The sequence below is a fragment of the Mus musculus genome, chromosome 3, assembly GCF_000001635.26.
Source record: "Mus musculus strain C57BL/6J chromosome 3, GRCm38.p6 C57BL/6J".
Classification (NCBI taxonomy): domain Eukaryota; kingdom Metazoa; phylum Chordata; class Mammalia; order Rodentia; family Muridae; genus Mus; species Mus musculus.
Genome location: NC_000069.6, coordinates 70,768,639 through 70,788,976, shown reverse-complemented (window position 1 = coordinate 70,788,976; position 20,338 = coordinate 70,768,639). Strand labels below are relative to the sequence as shown.

Here is a 20,338-nt window from a genome sequence, read left to right as displayed (position 1 = left end):
AAGCCTAATAACTTCAAATAGAATTATAAAGAACTAATACAGCCATTTACACAAATGCCACCTATACCAGGTGAACTTAAGAGTACTTTGTTGTATTAAAAGAAGACAAGTAGATTAGTCCTTCATGAATATTTACTAATAAACCACAGCATAAAATGTCAGGCATGAAATCAATTTCTAATAACTGACTGCAGTTTGATGGATTTGATGCCAGTGTGTTTAGAAGCAGTATAACCCCAAGTTTGCTAGCTCTATAAATTCTGGCAAAGGTTTACACTTTCTTCTTAGTAGAGGGTCTCAAAATTCTGGCAAAATACTAGTCTCAGTCATTGGGAGACACAGTCATTGTGAGTGTCAATAAGAAAAGAATGTAACTTTTCCCACATGCCATTTTTATTGATTATCTGGGAATTTCATATCATTTAGCCTGATGGCAATCCCTTTTATGTCTGCCTCCTTATGAACTACCCCCCCTCCAATCCAAGTATATTTGTGTTGTCTATATACTCACTGGAGCATGGTCAAATTCTCAGTAGCCTGCCTGTTAAATAGAAGTGAGTTCTTCCCCTCCCACAAATTCCCCTTGAAGCCATCAACTGTGGAAAGCTACTCTTTGCATCTTAGTCACACTTTGTAAGAGTTCTTTTCAGTGGCTTCCTCTTTTGACTGTTGCACTAGAAATTGTCTCAGAAGCCTTCCCTGTCTCTCCCTCTCAACCATAGGTATGTAGCCATCAATCTCAGCAAAAGTAGCCTCTTTGATTTTGCAAAGTCACAAGGAACATGAATCATAGGTCTCTCTATACAGTCTCTGGTAACAGTACAGACCAGCATGGTTCCCTACCACAATAGGACTCCTGACACAGATAGGCCCTCAGAGGCTGTCTAGACCGTGGATATCAACATGGCTTCAGATGGCAGCAAAGATCATGTACCTCAGCACGGCTTTTGGCAACAACATGGGCCAGGAACACCAACACAGACCCCAGATTCAGACATGGCAGAAGCAAAGCCCAGACATCACCATGGTTTCATCAAAGGCCATTTAAATCAGTATGGTGGAAGCTCCAGGCTATGGACATTGGCATGGCTTCAGGCTGCAGCACAGACCTCTGGTGAATGTACTTTTTATAAAATCTTATTAAAAATAGGAATATCTCTTGTGATTGTTTTTGTAAAATAGATAGGTATGTATGGCACATTTCTACAGTTAGAACTTAAAAATAAAATATAGGCTCCCCTTCAGTTCACACCTCCTTCTCCACTCATGGAGCTCACCAACCCCCAACCCCAGCCTTGTCTGCCTTCTAGGAGGTCTGTTGTAACCAGGGACACAGCTTTATCTGCCCCCAGGACACTGGTCTAACCTGGGACACACAGCTCTATTTGCCTTCTTGGATGCCTACTCCAACCCAGAATTCCCAGGCTAGCCAATACCAGAGACAACAATAGTGAAAGGCAAACACTAGAACATAATCAACAGAAGCCAATGCAACACAGCACCTTCAGGACCCAGCTTTCCTGCTACAGCAAGCCCTGGATGTCTGAACACACCCAAAGAGCAAGATTGTTAACTTAATTCCTATCTTATGAAGATGATAATGTGAAATGAAAGTTTCTAGACATGTCAGGTGATACAGGCTAACATGGTGCCTTGCTGATACAGCCTCACATTGTGAGGCTGACTCTTGCAGTGTTTTGCTGAGGCAAGGACCATGGGAGGATACATGATATTTGGAGAAAGTATAAATAGAACTCAACAGACAATGATGACATGCTTGCATAGTCATTGGTTTGGTCTCTCATCTTCATCTTTGCTGATCTTAACTTCCTTAAGAGAGGCAAGGCAGAGAGCTTCTCCTGGTGTGCTGGCTGGTCCTGATAGCTCCCTTTGGCTCCTGCTGATTGGGCAGAGCACTGGTAGATTCTGCTAGATCATGCCATTGATGCTGATTCATATTTGGCATTCTGACACTACTGAACTGGACTGTGGTATCCTGACAAACTGAAATTAGAATCACACCAAGGAACTTCTCCTAAACTGGTTCAAATCCCTTGTCCTATTTACCATTCTTTTCTCCTCTACATTTGGATGGTTGGCTAGAAGGGGACTCAAATCATTTGAGAATCCTTATTAAAAGTAGATTTTAAATAATCTAAGCCCACAATAGAGGCCTTTAGAAAGGACACAAATAATTCCTTTAAAGATATACAGGAAAATACAGTCAAATAGCTAGAAGCCCTTAAAGAGGAAACAAATAAATCTCTTTACGAAAAACAGTCAAACAGTTGAAGGAAATGAACAAAAATTTGTAAGATGTAAAAGTGGAAGTAGAAGCAATAAAGAAAACATAAATGGAGGTAACCATGGAGAAGACCTCTCTGCAATACCAGCCACAACTGCCACCAATCCTGCCTCCACCAGGCTAAGGACAATCACCCTGCTAGAACAAGCTCGAGCTCCCCTTCCCCACTCCACCCATATCCCACAGGCCTCCAACTCCATTCTCTGCTCTTCAGTGACTGTCAGAGTTGTCTGTATGTCCAAGAGTTAGTGAATCCCACAGCCTGGCTGTTCCACAGGCCTGGGGACTCCTGAGCCAGGTTCAGCTTTCCCACATCTCAGACTACACTTTCCTACCCCCACCCCCACCCAGTGCTTTGGTGCTTCTGATTAGCACATCACATGCCCCAGTGACAGTGTGGGATAAACATAGTCAAACTCCCTGCACTCTGCCTCCCCAAGTGGCTGTGACCTGTGGAGTAGCACAGGAGCCTACAGAGAACCTATAAAAGAGAATTTTCTATAAAAGAGAACAGGAACTACTAACAGAAAACAAGAAACTGGAAGAGAGAATCTTAGGTATAGAAGATACCAGGAAAAATTGATACATTAGTCAAAAAAAAAAAAAAAAGAGTCAAAGTGATTAACATCCAGAAAATTTGGGAACAATAAAAAAACAAAACCTAAGAGAGTGAAGATTCCTAGTTTCCTACTTCAGAGGGCCAAAAACTATCTTCAACAAAATCATAGAAGAAAACTTCATTAACATAAAGAAAGAGATGCCTATAAGCATACAAGAGGCCTACAGAACACCAAACAGATTAGACCAGAAGAGGAAATCCTTCTGTCACATAATAAACTGTAAATGTACAGCGGAAAGAAAGAACATTAAATCGTAAGGGGAAAAAACAAAAAACAAAAACAAGTAACATATAAAGGCAGACCTATGAGAATTGCACCTCACTTCTCAACAGAAACAGAGCTAGAAGATCCTGATTAGATATCTTGCAGACACTAAGAGACCACTGATGCCAATACAGATTATTATACCAAACAAAATTCTCAATTAAAATGAAGAAAGGAAGTTATTAAATGACAAAGCAAATTTAAACAATATCTTTCTACTAATCCAGCCCTACAGAAGTCACTAGAAGGGAAACTCCAACACAAGGAGTATAACCATACCCAAGAAAATACAAGAAAGTAATCATCTCACAGCAAACCCCAAAGAAGAGAATCATAGAAATCAACAGTATCACATCTAACAACAAACTAACAGAAACTAACAACCATTGGTCATTAATATCTCTCAGGATTGATGGGATCAATTCATCAATGAAATGACACAGACAAACACACTGGATATGTAAGCAGGATCCACCATTCTGCTGCATACAAGAAAACTATCTCAGCAACAAATGTACATACTACCTCAAAGTAAAGGGCTAGAAAAAAGTTTTACAAGCAAACAGACTCAAAAAACAAGCTGGAGAACCCATTCTAATATCTAATAAAATAGGCTTTCATCCAAAAGCAATCAAAAGAGATATGTAATGACACTTCATACTTATCAAAGGAAAAATCCACCAAGATGAAGTCTCAATTCTGAACATCTACACCACAAATGCAAGGGCACATACATTCACAGAAGAAATTAACTAAACCTCAAAACACACATTGAAGCCCACACAATAATATTAGGAGACTTAAACACCCCATTCTCATCAATGGGCAGGTCATTGAAACAGAAAATAAACAGAGACACAATAAAACTAACAGATATTGTGAACCAAGTGTACTTAATAGATTATAGGACCTTCTACCCTAATACAAGAGAATACATATTCTTCTCAGCACCATAATTAACCTTCTCCAAAATTGACCATATAAACAGACACAAAGCAAGCCTCAACAGATACAAGAAGATTGTAATAATCCTTTGCATTCTATCAGACAACAACAGATTAAGGCTGAACTTGAACAAATTCAGAAGCAATGAAAAAGCCCACATACTCAGAGAAACTGAACAACTCTTTACTCAATAATCACTTAGTAAAGGAATAAAGAAAAGAATTAAACACTTTCTTGCATTCAATGAAAACAAAGGTATGACATACCAAAATTTATAGGACATAATGATAGCACTGCTAAGAGGAAAATTCATAAAACTAAATCCCTTCATAAAGAAATTAGAAAAGTCTTATACTAGCAACTTAGCAGCACTCCTGAAAGCTTCAGAACAAGAAGAAGCAAATATACCCAAGAGCAGTTGACAGCAGGAGATAATCAAACTGAGGGCCCAAAATCAATCAATTAGAAACAAAGAGAACAATACAAAGAATCAACAAAAGCAAGAACCAGTTCCTCTAGAAAATCGACAAAATAAACAAACTCTTAGGCAAACTAACTAAAAGATACAGAGACAGTATCCAAATTAACAAAATCAGAAATGAAAAGGGAAACATAACAGAAATTTAGGAAATTCAAAAAATTATTAGCTCTTACTTCAAATGTTTGCACTCAACAAAACTGAAAAATATAAACCAAAGATACCACATACAAAAGTTAAACCAAGACTAGGTAAACCATCTAAGCAGTCCCATAAACCATATAAAGAAATAAAAGCGATGATTAAAAACTTCCCAGCCCTCAAAAAGTGCAGGGCCAAATGATGTTAGTGCAGAATTCTACCAGACTTTGAAAGAAGAGCTAGTGACAATACTCCTCAAACTGTGGGGCAGTGGGCTGTGAGAGCCAGCCTGGTTCCTGGTTGAAAACACAATGACCCTGAAGGGACAGAGGGTGTTTTTGCCACTCTCCTGGGCCTGTGGCACTTGTCACATAGCTATAGCCTCCCATAGCACCCTGTAGAAAGGTCTGTGGCCATCAGTCACTTAGGAGCAGCACCAAGCCCTCCCACATGCAGATAAGGTATCCCCAAGACCTCAGATAAGGAGTATCTGCTCTCAGCCCCTGACCCACCCCAAAACTGCATATAAGAATCCTATCTGGAAGGAACGAAGGTGTGAGAATTACTCTGTCGTCTGAGAGCTTCTGTCATAAGAGCTGTACCACTGCTGCTTGGGAAGAGATCTTCTCTCCTGAAACACAGCCGGAAGCTCCCCATCACTCCTCACTGGCTAGTAGGACTTTTATGAGCTCAGTGCAGGGCACCTGGTGCAGGGCAACCAGTGCAGCATCTTGGACCAATTCAGGAGGCAATGGCAGAGGTCAAAGCAGCTGCAGCAGTTGAGACAGGGGAGGGGACTTTCCCTCCCTGATCATATTCTCTCCCCTTTGCCTGAACCCTTGCACCTGGCTGGGCCAGAAATCTCCACGGAAAGCCTCCAGTACACAGACCCACATCAAACTACTCCACAAAACAGAAACAGAAGGAACACTGCCTAATTTATTCCATGAGGTCACAGTCACCCTGATACTTAAACCACACAGAGACCCAACAACGAAAGAGAACTTCAGAACGATTTCACTTATGAACATCAACACCAAAATACTCAATAAAATTATTCGCACAAACCAAATCCAAGAACTCATCAAATGCACCATTCACTGCAATCTAGTATGCTGCATTTCAGCGATGCAGGAATGGTTTAATATATGAAAATTCATCAGTGTAATATAAACAAACTCAGAGAAGAAAATCACCTGCTCATCTCATTAGATGCTGAAAATGCCTTCAACAAATCCAATATGCCTTCATATTAAAAGTCTTGGAGAGGTCATGGATTCAAGGCACATACCTAAACATAATAAAAGCAAGATATAGCAAGCCAATAGCCAATATCAAATTAGATGCAGAGTAACTTGAAGTGATTTGGCTAACATCAGGGACAAAGCAAGACTTTCCAATGTCTTCCTATCTATTCAATATGGTTCTTCAAGTTCTAGCTAGAGCAGTAGACAATAAAAGGTGGTCAAGGGAATACAAACTGGAAAAGAAGGAGTCAAAGTATCACTCTTCACACATGATATGATAGTGTATATAAGTGATTCCCAAAATTCTACCAGAGAAGAACTACAGCTAATTAAGAGAATAACTTCAGCAAATTGGCTGTAAACACAATTAACTCAAAGACATTAGTAGCCCTTCTTTATACAAATGAAAAAGAAGCTGAGAAAAAAAATAGAGAAACAACACCCTTTTCTACAATATCCAGGAAAAATATAAAATATTATGGTGTAATTCTATCCAATCAAGTGACAGATCTGTATGACCGGAAATTCAAGTCCCTGAAGAAAGAAATTGAAGAAATCAGAAAATAAAAAGAACTCCCATGTTTATGGATAGGTAGGAGTAACATAGTAAAAATTGTCATCATATCAAATGCAATCTACAGATTCCATGCAATTTCCACCAAAATGTTGCAATTTTAATGTTGCAGCATTCTTTTTAACAGATCTTGAAGGAGCAATTCTCAAATTCATATGAAAAAACCAAAAATCCCAAGATAGCCAAAAGAATCCTAAAGAAATCACCATCCCAGTCCTTAGGCTGTACTACAAAGCAATAGTGAAAAAAATCCATATGGTGTTGGTACACAAACAGACAAGTTGATTAATGGAATGCAATCAAAGACCCAGAAATAAACCTACACACCTATGGACACTTGAGTTTTGACATACCAGTCAAAACCATATAATGTAATAAGGAAAACATTTTCAACAAATGGTACAGGTCTAACTGTATGCATGTAGAAGAGTGCAAATAGATCCATAATTATTACCCTTTAAAAAGTTCAAATTCAAATGAATCAAGGATATCAACATAAACTGAATCTAATAAAACATAAAGTGGGAAATAGCCTTGAACTCATTGGCACAGGAGAAAATTCCCTGAACAGCACACTAATGTCTCAGGCTCTAAGAGCAACAGTGAATAAATAGGACTTTCTGAAACCTTAAAGCCTCTGTAATACAAAGAACACTGTCAACAGGACAGGATGCCAGACTACAGACTGGGGAAACATCTTCATCAACCCTAGATCCAAAAAATTGCTATTATCCAAAATACATAACAAATCCTTATACCATCTGTGATTGTTCAAGGTAGGTGTACTGGCTAGCTTTGTGTCAACTTGACACAGCTGGGGTTATCACAGAGAAAGGAGCTTCAGTTGAGGAAATGCCTCCATGAGATCCAACTCTAAGGCATTTTCTCAATTAGTGATCAAGGGGGAAAGGCCCCTTGTGGGTGGGACCATCTCTGGACTGGCTGTCTTGGGTTCTATAAGAGAGCAGGCTGAGCAAGCCAGGAGAGGCAAGCCAGTAAAGAACATCCCTCCATGGCCTCTGCATCAGCTCCTGCTCCCTGACCTGTTTGAGTTCCAGTCCTGACTTCCTTTGGTGATGAACAGCAGCATGGAAGTGTAAGCCGAATAAACCCTTTCCTCCCCAACTTGCTTCTTGGTCATGATGTTTGTGCAGGAATAGAAACCCTGACTAAGACAGTAGGCTAAGAAGAGAGCATCATGTGACTCATTTATAATGACTCCTGGGGCTGATTTACCAAGCCTTACAGGCATGGTTAAATGCATCAGGACACTGACTTATGCCATTGGCAGAATTGCTCAATTTAAGAGTCTTACATGGAGATTAAGAACAGCCCACATTTTTTCATTCTAAAATTAAGGCATGTAATTATCGTTGTTTGCATGTATGATGTATGTGTGAGCACATACATGCCGGAACATGCCTGTGGATGTCAGGAAACACATTTGTGGAGCTGTTTCTCTCATTCTTTCATATGAATTCTGGTGACTGTGTCTGATTCTCATGCTTGCTAACACATTGTGTACATGCTGAGTCATCTGCTCAGCCTCATGCCCATATTTTAAACTCATAGATTCCAACCAAGCCTTCGGAATCTCATAAACCTCTCTTATAGTCTATAAACTCTATAGCACCCATGGCATTTAATTTTGAGATTAAGAACTTTATCTTCTAATACCTTGATAAAGCAACTGCAATGAGTTTTTAAATGTTGTCCCTAATACCTTAATCTGTCTAAAATGTATGAGTTTTTCAAAATGCTTTGACAAATATTATCATTCCATGATGACAATAGGCCTCTGAGCTAGGCAGCAGACTTAAAACACTAACTCTCATTTTATGTGGGAAAAAAAACCAAAAACTTCATTAGAAACATAAATCATAAGATATTTGCCAAACCCAACACTTTTCCTTAACTACCCAAGCTTCCCAAGAAAAATAACAAAATCCACTTTAACTATATCTCTAGTCATTTCACATTGTAACCTCTACATGTATACTAGCACACAGACAGGGAAAGAGAGGGGCACAAAGAAAGAAGGAAAGAGGGAAAAGCCAGAGGAGTTGACATAGTAGTTAAAAGCAGGTATTACTCTTGCAAGAGACAAGGGACTATGATTTGGTTATAGCACCCAGGGGGCTCTGATAGTCTCTTCTGGCCTCCAAGGGCATTGCTTGTATGTGGTACACAGGCGTGCATATAGGCAAAATACACATACACATAAAATAATAAATAAATAAACATTTAAAATAATTTTAAGAAGAAAAAAATTGTTTTGCTTTTTTGAGATAAGGTTTCTTTATGTGTAGCCCTGGTAGGAACTTGATCTGAGGACCAGGCTGGCCTTGGACTCACAGAGATCTATTTGTTTCTGCTTCCTGAGTGCTGGGATTAAGGGCATGCACCAGCACCTCCAGGCTTTCTTACAGTCTCTTCAACAGAGCAGATCACACCATCCTGTGTGGAATACATGCTGTAAAATTACGGATTAGTAGGGGTTTGAATTTTATGGTAACGTTCTTTAAACCTCCCCTCCCCTTACTAGAGACATACTAGTTGCTCTCAATGACATCCAAAGGAGGGCACTGTACATAAAGTTTTACTATGTTTTTCATGTGATGAAGATAAATTCTTCAATGATTCTTCTTGGAAGAAATCTTGAATTGTTTCAGATCAGTACCAACTAAATACCAATATAAATAATAGTAAAGTTGATGATATGCCTATCCTTCCGTCTGTATCTTTTCATGCAAGAGGCATCATGGTATTTAAAAATTCTTCAGGGATTGGAAAATAGATGGCAATCTACAGCAAATAGCTTAGCTGAGACCACAAATATTTTCAGACCATTCATCTACATGTTCTAAGAGTGATATGACACATCTCTGGATGTGGTGGCCTCATAAAAGGACACTATTACCTATTTCAATTTGTTATATTCAGTTAAAAATTAGGAATACTTGGATGAGAGAACAAATTAAAATAAAATATTAAGGCAGAAGACTGAAAGAAAGCATAGATAATGAAAAAAATCCGATGTATTTAGGAATTAAGATAAAGAATCCATTTGCAACAAAGGAAAGGGATTTAATGAGAAATCACTCCTAGTAGTTAAGGCAGAAATAATAGATCATAAAGAGGTTTAAGATGTTATGAAGTTGCACATCAGCAAGGGGCTGACAAAATTAGCATACCCTTTATGAAGATTACTTAAGTAGGACTGTGCATGATAGACTAGAGGGATGAGGCAGATAGGAAAGTCAGTTATGAAGTTACTGTGATAATGAAGCTGAGAGTTAACGAGGCTAGAATCTAGGGCAATTGCCACAATACTGGAAAGACAAAGATAAGTATGAGAAACATGTGGGAGATGGACCCCAGTGGTTTTGCAATAACTCCAAACACTTATAATAAAAGCTCTTGAATTGCAAAAGAAAGAACTCTACTTTCTTATCTAAAGAGCTGATAATAAATCTACCAATATTGAAGAACTGTATCAGTGCTTACCACCTTCTACATTCAGCAAAACCCATTTTAATATCTCTAGTTATTCATAACAAAATTTGCCCATTAACTTCAAAAATATTTGTTAAATTTTACTAAGTTCTAATCACACCTATAGGCTCTGTGGATATAATATCAGTGAACAATATAGGTGTTAATTCTTTTTCCATGTATTTGCAACCTAGGGGGGAGAGGCATGTAATGCACTAATAAATAAATGCAATGTTATACATCCTGTGCTAGCAGATATTACCTGTAGAAAAATTTTAAAAATGAGGAATAGTGAGGACAAGACAATAAGGAATTGTGATTTTATACAGGGATAGGCTCCTAGAGTCTTACTTATACAGGCCAAGTCAAGTGATTTTAAAACATAGATAATAGGTATACAAAACACTGTAAGGCACATGTTAGAAGCAGGGAAGGGGTAAAACTTCTAGTGGTCACCACTTGGATAGGTCTGCGACCAATTGTACAGGGCACTATGGAACTCTGTCATAACTTGTGCTTCAATTTTTATTTTGTTAAAATAATATTTTTAATGAAGAGTTCTCTACAGAGAAATAACAAAGACTGCCTGATGTCCTACAAGAATGGATGAATCTGCTGTGAAACCTGAATAGCATGGTGTGGAGAGCAGCTCAGGGGACAGTAAGAAGGCATTACAATAAGAAATGATGTTGGGAAGAGTCAGAATTTATCATGGGCTGTGTTAAATAAGAGAAGGAGAAAAAGCCAGAGTTTTAGTTATCATTGTTCATGGTCAAAGTTATGTAAGAACAAACAATTGTGCATTAGCTTGACTTTCATTATGAGATAATATTGAACTATTCTTTCCTGGTTGCTAGTCAATATCCAAAGGAGTATTCTAACCATGACTAAATTATGCCAGCCAGTGTGAACCATGACTCTTCCCAAAGGACACCCCAGCATTTATGATGTGCATCAGTTTTACTAGCTAATTAATCTGCTACCTGTAGACGAATGCGAACTTATCCATTCCTATCTCCTTGTACTAAGGTCAAATCTAAGTGGATCAAGACACTCCACATAAAACCAGAGACAGTGAAACTTATAGAGAAGAAAGTAGGGAAAAGCCTCGAAGATATGGGCACAGGGGAAAAATTCCTGAATAGAACAGCAATGGCTTGTGCTGTAAGATCGAGAATCAACAAATGGGACCTTATAAAATTGCGAAGCTTCTGTAAGGCAAAAGACACCGTCAATAAGACAAAAAGGCCACCAACAGATTGGGAAAGGATCGTTACCTGTCCTGAATCAGATAGGGGACTAATATCCAATATATATAAAGAACTCAAGAAGATGGACTCCGGAAAAGCAAATAACCCCATTAAAAAATGGGGCTCAGAGCTAAAAAAAGAATTCTCACCTGAGGAGTAGCAAATGGCTGAGAAGCAGCTGAAAAAAAATTCAGCATCCTTAATCATCAGGGAAATGCAAATCAAAACAACACTGAGATTCCACCTCACACCAGTCAGAATGGCTAAGATGAAAAATTCAAGTTACAGCAGATGCTGGCGAGGATGTGGAAAAAGAAGAACATTTCTCCATTGTTGGTGGGATTGCAAGCTTGTACAACCACTCTGGAAATCAGTCTGGCGGTTCCTCAGAAAATTGGTCATAATTCTACCAGAGGATCCCGCAATACCTCTCCTGGGCATATATTCAGAAAATGTTCCAACCAGTAAAAAGGACAGATGCTCCACTATGTTCATAGCAGCCTTATTTGTAATAGCCAGAAGCTGGAAAGAACCCAGGAGCCCCTCAGCAGAGGAATGTATACAGAAAATGTGGTACATTTACACAATGGAGTACTAATCAGCTATTAAAAAGAATGAATTTATGACATTCCTAGGCAAATGGATGGACCTGGAGGGCATCATCCTGAGTGAGGTAACCCAGTCACAAAAGAACTCACATGATATATACTCACTGATAAGTGGTTATTAGCCCAGAAACTTAGAATACCCAAGATATAAGATACAATTTGGGAAACACAGGAAACTCAAGAAGAACGAAGACTAAAGTTTGGACACTTTGCCCCTTTTTAGAATTGGGAACAAAACATTCATGGAAGGAGTTACAGAGACAAAGTTTGGAGCTGAGACAAAAGGATGGACCAACTAGAGACTACCTTGCCCCGGGGATCCATCCCATAATCAGCCTCCAAATGCTGACACCATTGCATATACTGGCAAGATTTTGCTGAATGGACCCTGATATAGCTGTCTCTTGTGAGAATATGCCAGTGCCTAGCAAACACAGAAGTGGATGCTCACAGTCAGCTATTGAATGGATCACAGGGCCCCCAATGGAGGAACTAGAGAAAATACCCAAGGAGCTAAAGGGATTTGCAACCCTATAGGTGGAACAACAATATGAACTAACCAGTACTCCCCAGAGCTCGTGTCTCTAGCTGCATATGTATCAGAAGATGGCCTAGTTGGCCATCATTGGGAAGAGAGGCCTTTGGTCTTTCAAACTTTATATGCCTCAGTAAGTGGGAATGCCAGGGTTAAGACGTGGGAGTGGGTGGTTAGGGGAGTGGCGGGGGGTATGGGGGACATTTGGGTTAGCATTGGAAATGTAAATGAAGAAAAGACCTAATTTAAAAAAAGAGAAAAAAAAGGGCTCCTGACAACTTTTGACATTTACTACTATAGGCTTATATTTTTTTCTTTTTTTTTTTTTTTTTTTGGTTTCCTATCTTTTTTTTTTTTTCCATTTTTTATTAGGTATTTAGCTCATTTACATTTCCAATGCTATACCAAAAGTCCCCCTTACCCACCCACCCCCACTCCCCTACCCACCCACTCCCCCCCTTTGGCCCTGGCGTTCCCCTGTACCGGGGCACACAAAGTCTGCGTGTCCAATGGGCCTACTTTCCAGTGATGGCCGACTAGGCCATCTTTTGATACATATGCAGCTAGAGTCAAGAGCTCAGGGGTACTGGTTAGTTCATAATGTTGTTCCACCTATAGGGTTGAAGATCCCTTTAGCTCCTTGGGTACTTTCTCTAGCTCCTCCATTGGGAGCCCTGTGATCCATCCATTAGCTGACTGTGAGCATCCACTTCTGTGTTTGCTAGGCCCCGGCATAGTCTCACAAGAGACAGCTACATCTGGGTCCTTTCAGTAAAATCTTGCTAGTGTATGCAATGGTGTCAGCATTTGGAAGCTGATTATGGGGTGGATCCCTGGATATGGCAGTCTCTACATGGTCCATCCTTTCATCTCAGCTCCATACTTTGTTTCTGTAACTCCTTCCATGGGTGTTTTGTTCCCACTTCTAAGGAGGGGCATAGTGTCCACACTTCAGTCTTCATTTTTCTTGAGTTTCATGTGTTTAGGAAATTGTATCTTATATCGTGGGTATCCTAGGTTTTGGGCTAGTATCCACTTATCAGTGAGTACATATTGTGTGAGTTCCTTTGTGATTGTGTTACCTCACTCAGGATGATGCTCTCCAGGTCCATCCATTTGGCTAGGAATTTCATAAATTCATTCTTTTTAATAGCTGAGTAGTACTCCATTGTGTAGATGTACCACATTTTCTGTATCCATTCCTCTGTTGAGGGGCATCTGGGTTCTTTCCAGTTTCTGGCTATTATAAATAAGGCTGCTATGAACATAGTGGAGCATGTGTCCTTCTTACCAGTTGGGGCTTCTTCTGGATATATGCCCAGGAGAGGTATTGCTGGATCCTCCGGTAGTACTATGTCCAATTTTCTGAGGAACCGCCAGACTGATTTCCAGAGTGGTTGTACAAGCCTGCAATCCCACCAACAATGGAGGAGTGTTCCTCTTTCTCCACATCCTCGCCAGCATCTGCTGTCACCTGAATTTTTGATCTTAGCCATTCTCACTGGTGTGAGGTGGAATCTCAGGGTTGTTTTGATTTGCATTTCCCTGATGATTAAGGATGTTGAACATTTTTTCAGGTGCTTCTCTGCCATTCGGTATTCCTCAGGTGAGAATTCTTTGTTCAGTTCTGAGCCCCATTTTTTAAGGGGGTTATTTGATTTTCTGAGGTCCACCTTCTTGAGTTCTTTATATATGTTGGATATTAGTCCCCTATCTGATTTAGGATAGGTAAAGATCCTTTCCCAGTCTGTTGGTGGTCTTTTTGTCTTATAGACAGTGTCTTTTGCCTTGCAGAAACTTTGGAGTTTCATTAGGTCCCATTTACATTTCAAATGTTTTCCCCTTTCCTAGTTTCTCTTCCCAAAACCCCCTATCCCTTCCCTCTTCCCCTGCTCATCAACCCATCCACTCCTGCTTCCTGTCACTGGCATTTCCCCTATACTGAGACATATAATCATCACAGGACCAAGGGCCTCTCCTCCCATTGACCGACTAGGCCATCCTCAGCTACATATGCTTATATATTTAAAAACCTACTGTAATAACTTTACTTAAATGCTTTAACTGCTCTTTTAACCCATGATCCACCAGAAGTAGTGTAAGGAAAAGGTTAATAGGCCAATGAGGATGGGACCTCCTTAAATCTTGAGTGAGCCTACCTAACCCCAAAAGACAAATATGAAGTGTATCTTTTATATGTGAATGTTAGCTGTTATGTCTCTGATAATCAGACTGCAATCCACATAGTCACAGATTTAGGTGTATCAGAAATGATTAGGGGGAGATAAAGATTTTTCCAAAGAGAAAATAAGAGAGAAAATACAGGAAGAGAGAGCTAAAACCAATTACCATTTAAGTGTTTTGATAGAAACCTACTACAGTAGAAGTTTCTTTATAAAAATCTTAATTAAATCACCAGATAACAGGGGAGTGAAACCCCCAACTAGGTATATTTTGCCACCAAATCAAACCTTTAGTGCCTAGAATGGGTTAATCTAATTGAGTTGTTGGCCAAAGGGGCCCATAGACTCACCTAGGCAAATCAGGCTGTTACCAAGGATATAGGTTGCTCTCTGCAAAATTATGGTAAGGCCTTATTACTTATGACAACATCTAGAAGACATTGAACACAGAGAAAAGAACCTGGTGTCTACCTAGGGTCTTCACCTCTACAGACTAATGTTCGTGGTTCTGGCAATAATTTTTCAGGCTACCAGAGGAGAAAAATAAACATCAAGTCAGCTTCAAATCTTTCAATCTCCAGTGGTGACATCTTCAGCATATGCTGGTGAAATAGTGGGACAAAAGTTATGGAAGTAACCAAGCATTATCTGATTGGATTTAAGGCTCACTTCATGACCCGGAACTTATTCTGATACTGCTCAGGTAGTCAAGAACCTGAGACTACATATGCCATGGACATATGGAAAAATAAATATGACCGTTCTGTTAAACGAGTACAGCAATGAAATACTTCCTAACAATATTCTGATACACTCATGGAACAGTGTCTTTCTCAGCCATCATCAAAGAAACTTCATCCTGAAACAGATGAGAACAAATACAAAGAATCACCCTCACACCAGACAATGTGAGAGAACCCTCAGCCCTACATTGGATGTTTTTACCAAATACCCTCTTCAGGGCTCAGAGAACTGTGATGAAGATTAAGCAGAAATATTGTAAGAGCCAGTGGGTATGCAATATATTGGGAAAACAACATCTTTGAGACAACAGAACCATTGCACAAAAACACACAGAGACTGTGGCACTATGCACAGGGCATGCACAGGCCCAAACCAAATGTTGCCCCAGCCCTGAGAGTGAAAGTAAAACCAAGTCCCTGTCCCCATGGCAGATTCTATCTATCTGCAGTTGATAACAACTTAAAAAGTAAAGTCAGTTTTCTCCAAGGAAGTCTCACTGGATATATAAATCACATTTAGGGGGGCCCAAGCCCAGAAGCTGATACCCCAAATAAAACAAACTCACCTGCCTTTTTTTAGTTTTGTTTTGTTTTTTTTAATCTTTTGATTGTTTTGTTTGTTTGTTTTGTTTTTTTCTTTTGTTTGTTTGTTTGTCTCATAACACTTGTTCTGAATATGTATGTTTCACCTGACAAGTCTTTTGTGAAAATATTTCTAATCTTGTTCTTTTTAATGGGATTTTGTGTGAGTAACTATGTCTATGCACATGTGTGTTTCTTATGCTATTTCTTTGGGTATTTTTTTTCCGGTTTGTTTTGTCCTATTCTCAATGTGTTTAATTTTACTTTATAAATACCTATATGTATTCAAATAATAGAGAAAAATTTTAAGGGTTTTGGTGGGTTTCTAGGTGTAAAATTTGGGAAGAATTCAGAGAGGAAAAATTATAATCAGAATATAATGTCTGGGCAAAATGTGGTCAAAAGAGAAAATATGGGTCTACCAAAATGTTCCAACCTGTTATAGACCATCCACAAATACATAGTGAGTCATTTACTACATGCTTTCAATAGAATGTTGTCCTGCTGGGCCACAGCATAATGTAAAGCTTATTATTACTCCTAACAACACTCAATAATCAGGGCCTCTATTCAATATTTGTATATCAAAATGTCTAAGCCAGCCATTAATAAAGAATTGAAATTGTTTAATCATTTTTCTTACTATTTGGTTCTTTCTGCGGTGTGTGTGTGTGTGTGTGTGTGTGTGTGTGTGTGTGTGTGTATGTGTGTGTGTGTGTTGTGTGCATTTGTGTTTGCATTCCAATTAATGTCCATGTATGTATATGTAACTGTGTGTATATGTATGTGAGAGACAAAGACAGACAAAGAGAGACAGAGACAGACAGAGACAGAGACAGACAAAGAGAGACAGAGAGAGAGAGAACATGTGACTGTAGGTCTAAGGTAGTATTTTACCTATTGATGCTCTTAGAGATAGGGATAAAGAAGACTATTCACAGCTTGATACTATTTCAAATGATAATGCATGGGATAGTCTTATTTTATCTTTTTTTCTTTATTTTTAAAAATTATTTACATTTCAAGGGTTATTCTGTTACCTGGTTTTCCCCCTCCCAGAAACCCCCTATCTCATCCCACCACCCTCTGCTTCTATGATGGTGTTCTTCCACCCACCCACACACTCCTGCCTCCTGGTGCTCAATTCCCCTACACTGGGGCATCTATGGACCCTTCATAGGACCAAGGACCTCTCTTCCCATTGATGCCTGACAAGGCCATCCTCTGCTTAGTATGCAGCTGAAGCCATGTGTACTCCTTGGTTGCTGACTTAGTCCATGGGAGCTTGAGGGGGTGGGGGGCAGTCTGATTGCCTGATATTGTTGTTCTTCCAATAGGGTTGTAAGCCCCTTTAGCTCCTTCCGTCATTTCTCTAACTCCTCTATTGGGGACCCTACACTAGTGCAATGGTTGGCTGTGAATACCCTACTCTGTATATGTAAGGCTCTGACAGGACCCCTCAGGAGACAGCTATATGAGGCTTCTCTCAGAATGCACTTCTTGGCATCCACAATAGTGTCCATGCTTGGTTACCATATCTTGGATGAATTCCCAAGTGGGACAGTCTCTACTCCATATGTTGTCTCCATATTTGCTCCAGAGAGTATTTTGTTCCCCTGTCTTAGAAGAACCAAAGCACCCACACTTAGGTCTTCCCTCTTCTTGAGCTTCATGTCGTCTGTGAATTCTATCTTGGGTATTCCAAGCTTTGGGGCTAATATCCACTTATCAGTGGGTGAATACCATGTGTGTTCTTTTGTGATTGGGTTACCTCACTCATGATGACATTTTCTAGTTGCATCCATTTGCCTAACAATTTCAAGATTTCATCATTATCAATAGCTGAGTAGTACTCCATTGTACCACATTTTCTGTATTAGTTTATTTATTGAAGGACATCTGGGTTCTTTCCAGCTTCTGGATATTATAAATAAGGCTGCTATGAACATAGTGGAGCATGTGTTCTTGTTACATGTTGGAGAACATTTTGGGTATATGCCCAGGAGTGGTATAGCTGGGTCCTCAGAGAGTACTATGTCCAATTTTCTGAGGAACCACCAGATTGATTTCCAGAGTGGTTGTACAAGAGTGCAATCCCACCAACAATGGAGGAGTGTTCCCCTTTCTCCATATCCTTGCCAGCATCTCTGTCACCTGAGTTTTTGATCTTAGCCATTCTGACTGGTGTGAGGTGGAATCTCAGGGTTGTTTTGATTTGCATTTCCCTGATGACTAATTAGGTTGACCATTTCTTTAGGTGCTTCTCAGCCCTTCAAGTTTCCTCAGTTGAGAATTCTCTGTTTAGCACTGTTCCTTATTTTTTAAATAGAGTTATTTGGTTCTATTCAGTCTAAGTTCTTGAGTTCTTTGTATATACGAGGTATTAGCCTTCTATCAGATGTAGGATTGGCAAAGATCTTTTCCCAGTCTGTGGGCTGCCGTTTTGTCCTGTTGATAGCATCCTTTGCCTTACAGAAACTTTGCAATTTTCTGAGGTCCCATTTGTCAATTCTTGATCCTAGAGCATAAACCATATGTTCTCTTCAGGAACTTTTCCCTGTGCCCATGTGTTTGAAGCTCTTCCCCACTTTCTCTTCTATTAGCTTCAGTGTATTTGGTTTTAAGTACAGTTCCTTGATCCACTTAGACTTGAGCTTAGTACAGGTACATAAGAATGGATCAATTTACATTCTTCTACATATTGACTGCCAGTTAAACCAGCACCATTTGTTGAAAATGCTGTCATTTTTCCACAGAATGGTTTTAGCTTCTTTGTCAAAAATCAAATGACGATAGGTGTGTGGGTTCATTTCTGGATCTTCAATTCTGTTCCATTGATCTACCTGCATATCACTGTACCAATACCATGCATAGGATTTCCTTTTTCTTTTTCTTGACAATTTTTTCATACTCATGAAGCTATATTTTTTAATTTTATTAGATATTTTCTTTATTTACATTTCAAATGCTATCCTGAAAGTTCCCTATACCCTCCTGTAGCCCTTCTTCCCTACCCACCCACTCCTACTTCTTGGCCCTGGCATTCCCCTGTACTGGGGCATATAAAATTTGCAAGACCTAGAAGCCTCTCTTCCCAATGATGGCCAACTAGGCCATCTTCTGTTACATATGCAACTAGAGACATGAGCTCTGGGGGTACCGCTTACTTCATACTGTTGTTCTACCTATATCATTGCAGACCCCTTCAGCTCCTTGGGTACTTTTTCTAGCTCCTCCATTGGGGGCCCTGTGTTCCATCCTATAGATGACTGTGAGCATCCACTTCTGTATTTGTCAATCACTGGCATAGCCTCATATGAGACAGCTATATCAAGGTCCCTTCAGCAAAATCTTGCTGGCATATGCAATAGTGTCTGGGTTTGGTGACTGATTATGGGATGGATCCCCCAGTGAGGTAGTCTCTGGATAGTCCATCCTTTCATCTTCGCCCCAAATTTTGTCTCTGAAACTCCTTTCATGGGTATTTTGTTCCCTATTCTAAGGAGCTATATTTTTATTAACCAATGAGTTATAATTGACAAACAATGAAATGCTTATGCTTTCATAAACATTTACAATATCATATTCTATGATGTCACACTCTATACATATTACAATAAGCAGACTGGACAAGCACTCAGATCACAGTGTTATTGGTTTTTTTGTTTGTTTGTTTGTTTTGTTTTTTAATACAATCTTCCTGCCATCCCTTCATTTTTAGGTTATCAATGATCTGGAACTAAAATTTATTGCTGCTTGCTGAGTAGAAGGGTATCTTATTATAGATATCTAAATTTCAAATACGGAGACAATAAAACAAAATTGCCAACTGGAGTTCAGATGTTGTCAGTCTCTTAAAAAGTGTATAGGATACCTGAGTCCTTCAGAAAACACAAGAAAGGAAGTGTTTTATACACTGTTCTTAAACTAGGTTTTATTAAACTTTTGATCCCCATCAGATAAAGCTTGCTGTGGTGTTCATTCACTATTTTAAGCAAAAGGGGAAAGCAAATTTTCAGCTTCATTTCTCATTTTGTAAAATTATATTTAAACAAATAACTAAATTTTGGATTGTGATATATTTGTTAGTAAGAAGAGCACTTTTAATTTTCAGAATGAATTTCCTCCCTACTGAGGTTATAAATGATAAAAATGCTTTTAAAAACCATTGTAGTTTTTTTATTCTGACATAATGAAGTGTTTGAAATTAGACAAATGAATACAGAAATTCAGTCATCAATGAGGGCATCATATCAAGTCATCAGAAACAAGAAAGTTTGTTTTCTCTTTTAAAATATGTTAAAATAAATACATAAATATGGAAGATTTATTTCAGAACTTTATTATGTCCATAGTACTAAAGCTCAG

The 20,338-nt window shown here is 39.1% G+C and overlaps 1 long non-coding RNA gene across 1 annotated transcript in view; it reads left to right on the top strand.

The window, feature by feature from the left end:
* The window catches only part of Gm6634 (predicted gene 6634), a 34,913-nt gene extending 18,315 nt beyond the window's left edge, over window positions 1-16,598 (top strand). The window contains exon 4 of the long non-coding RNA NR_040556.1: window positions 15,172-16,598. This is a non-coding gene — a long non-coding RNA (predicted gene 6634). The remainder of the gene's footprint in view (window positions 1-15,171) is intronic.
* Window positions 16,599-20,338: the final 3,740 nt, after the last annotated feature.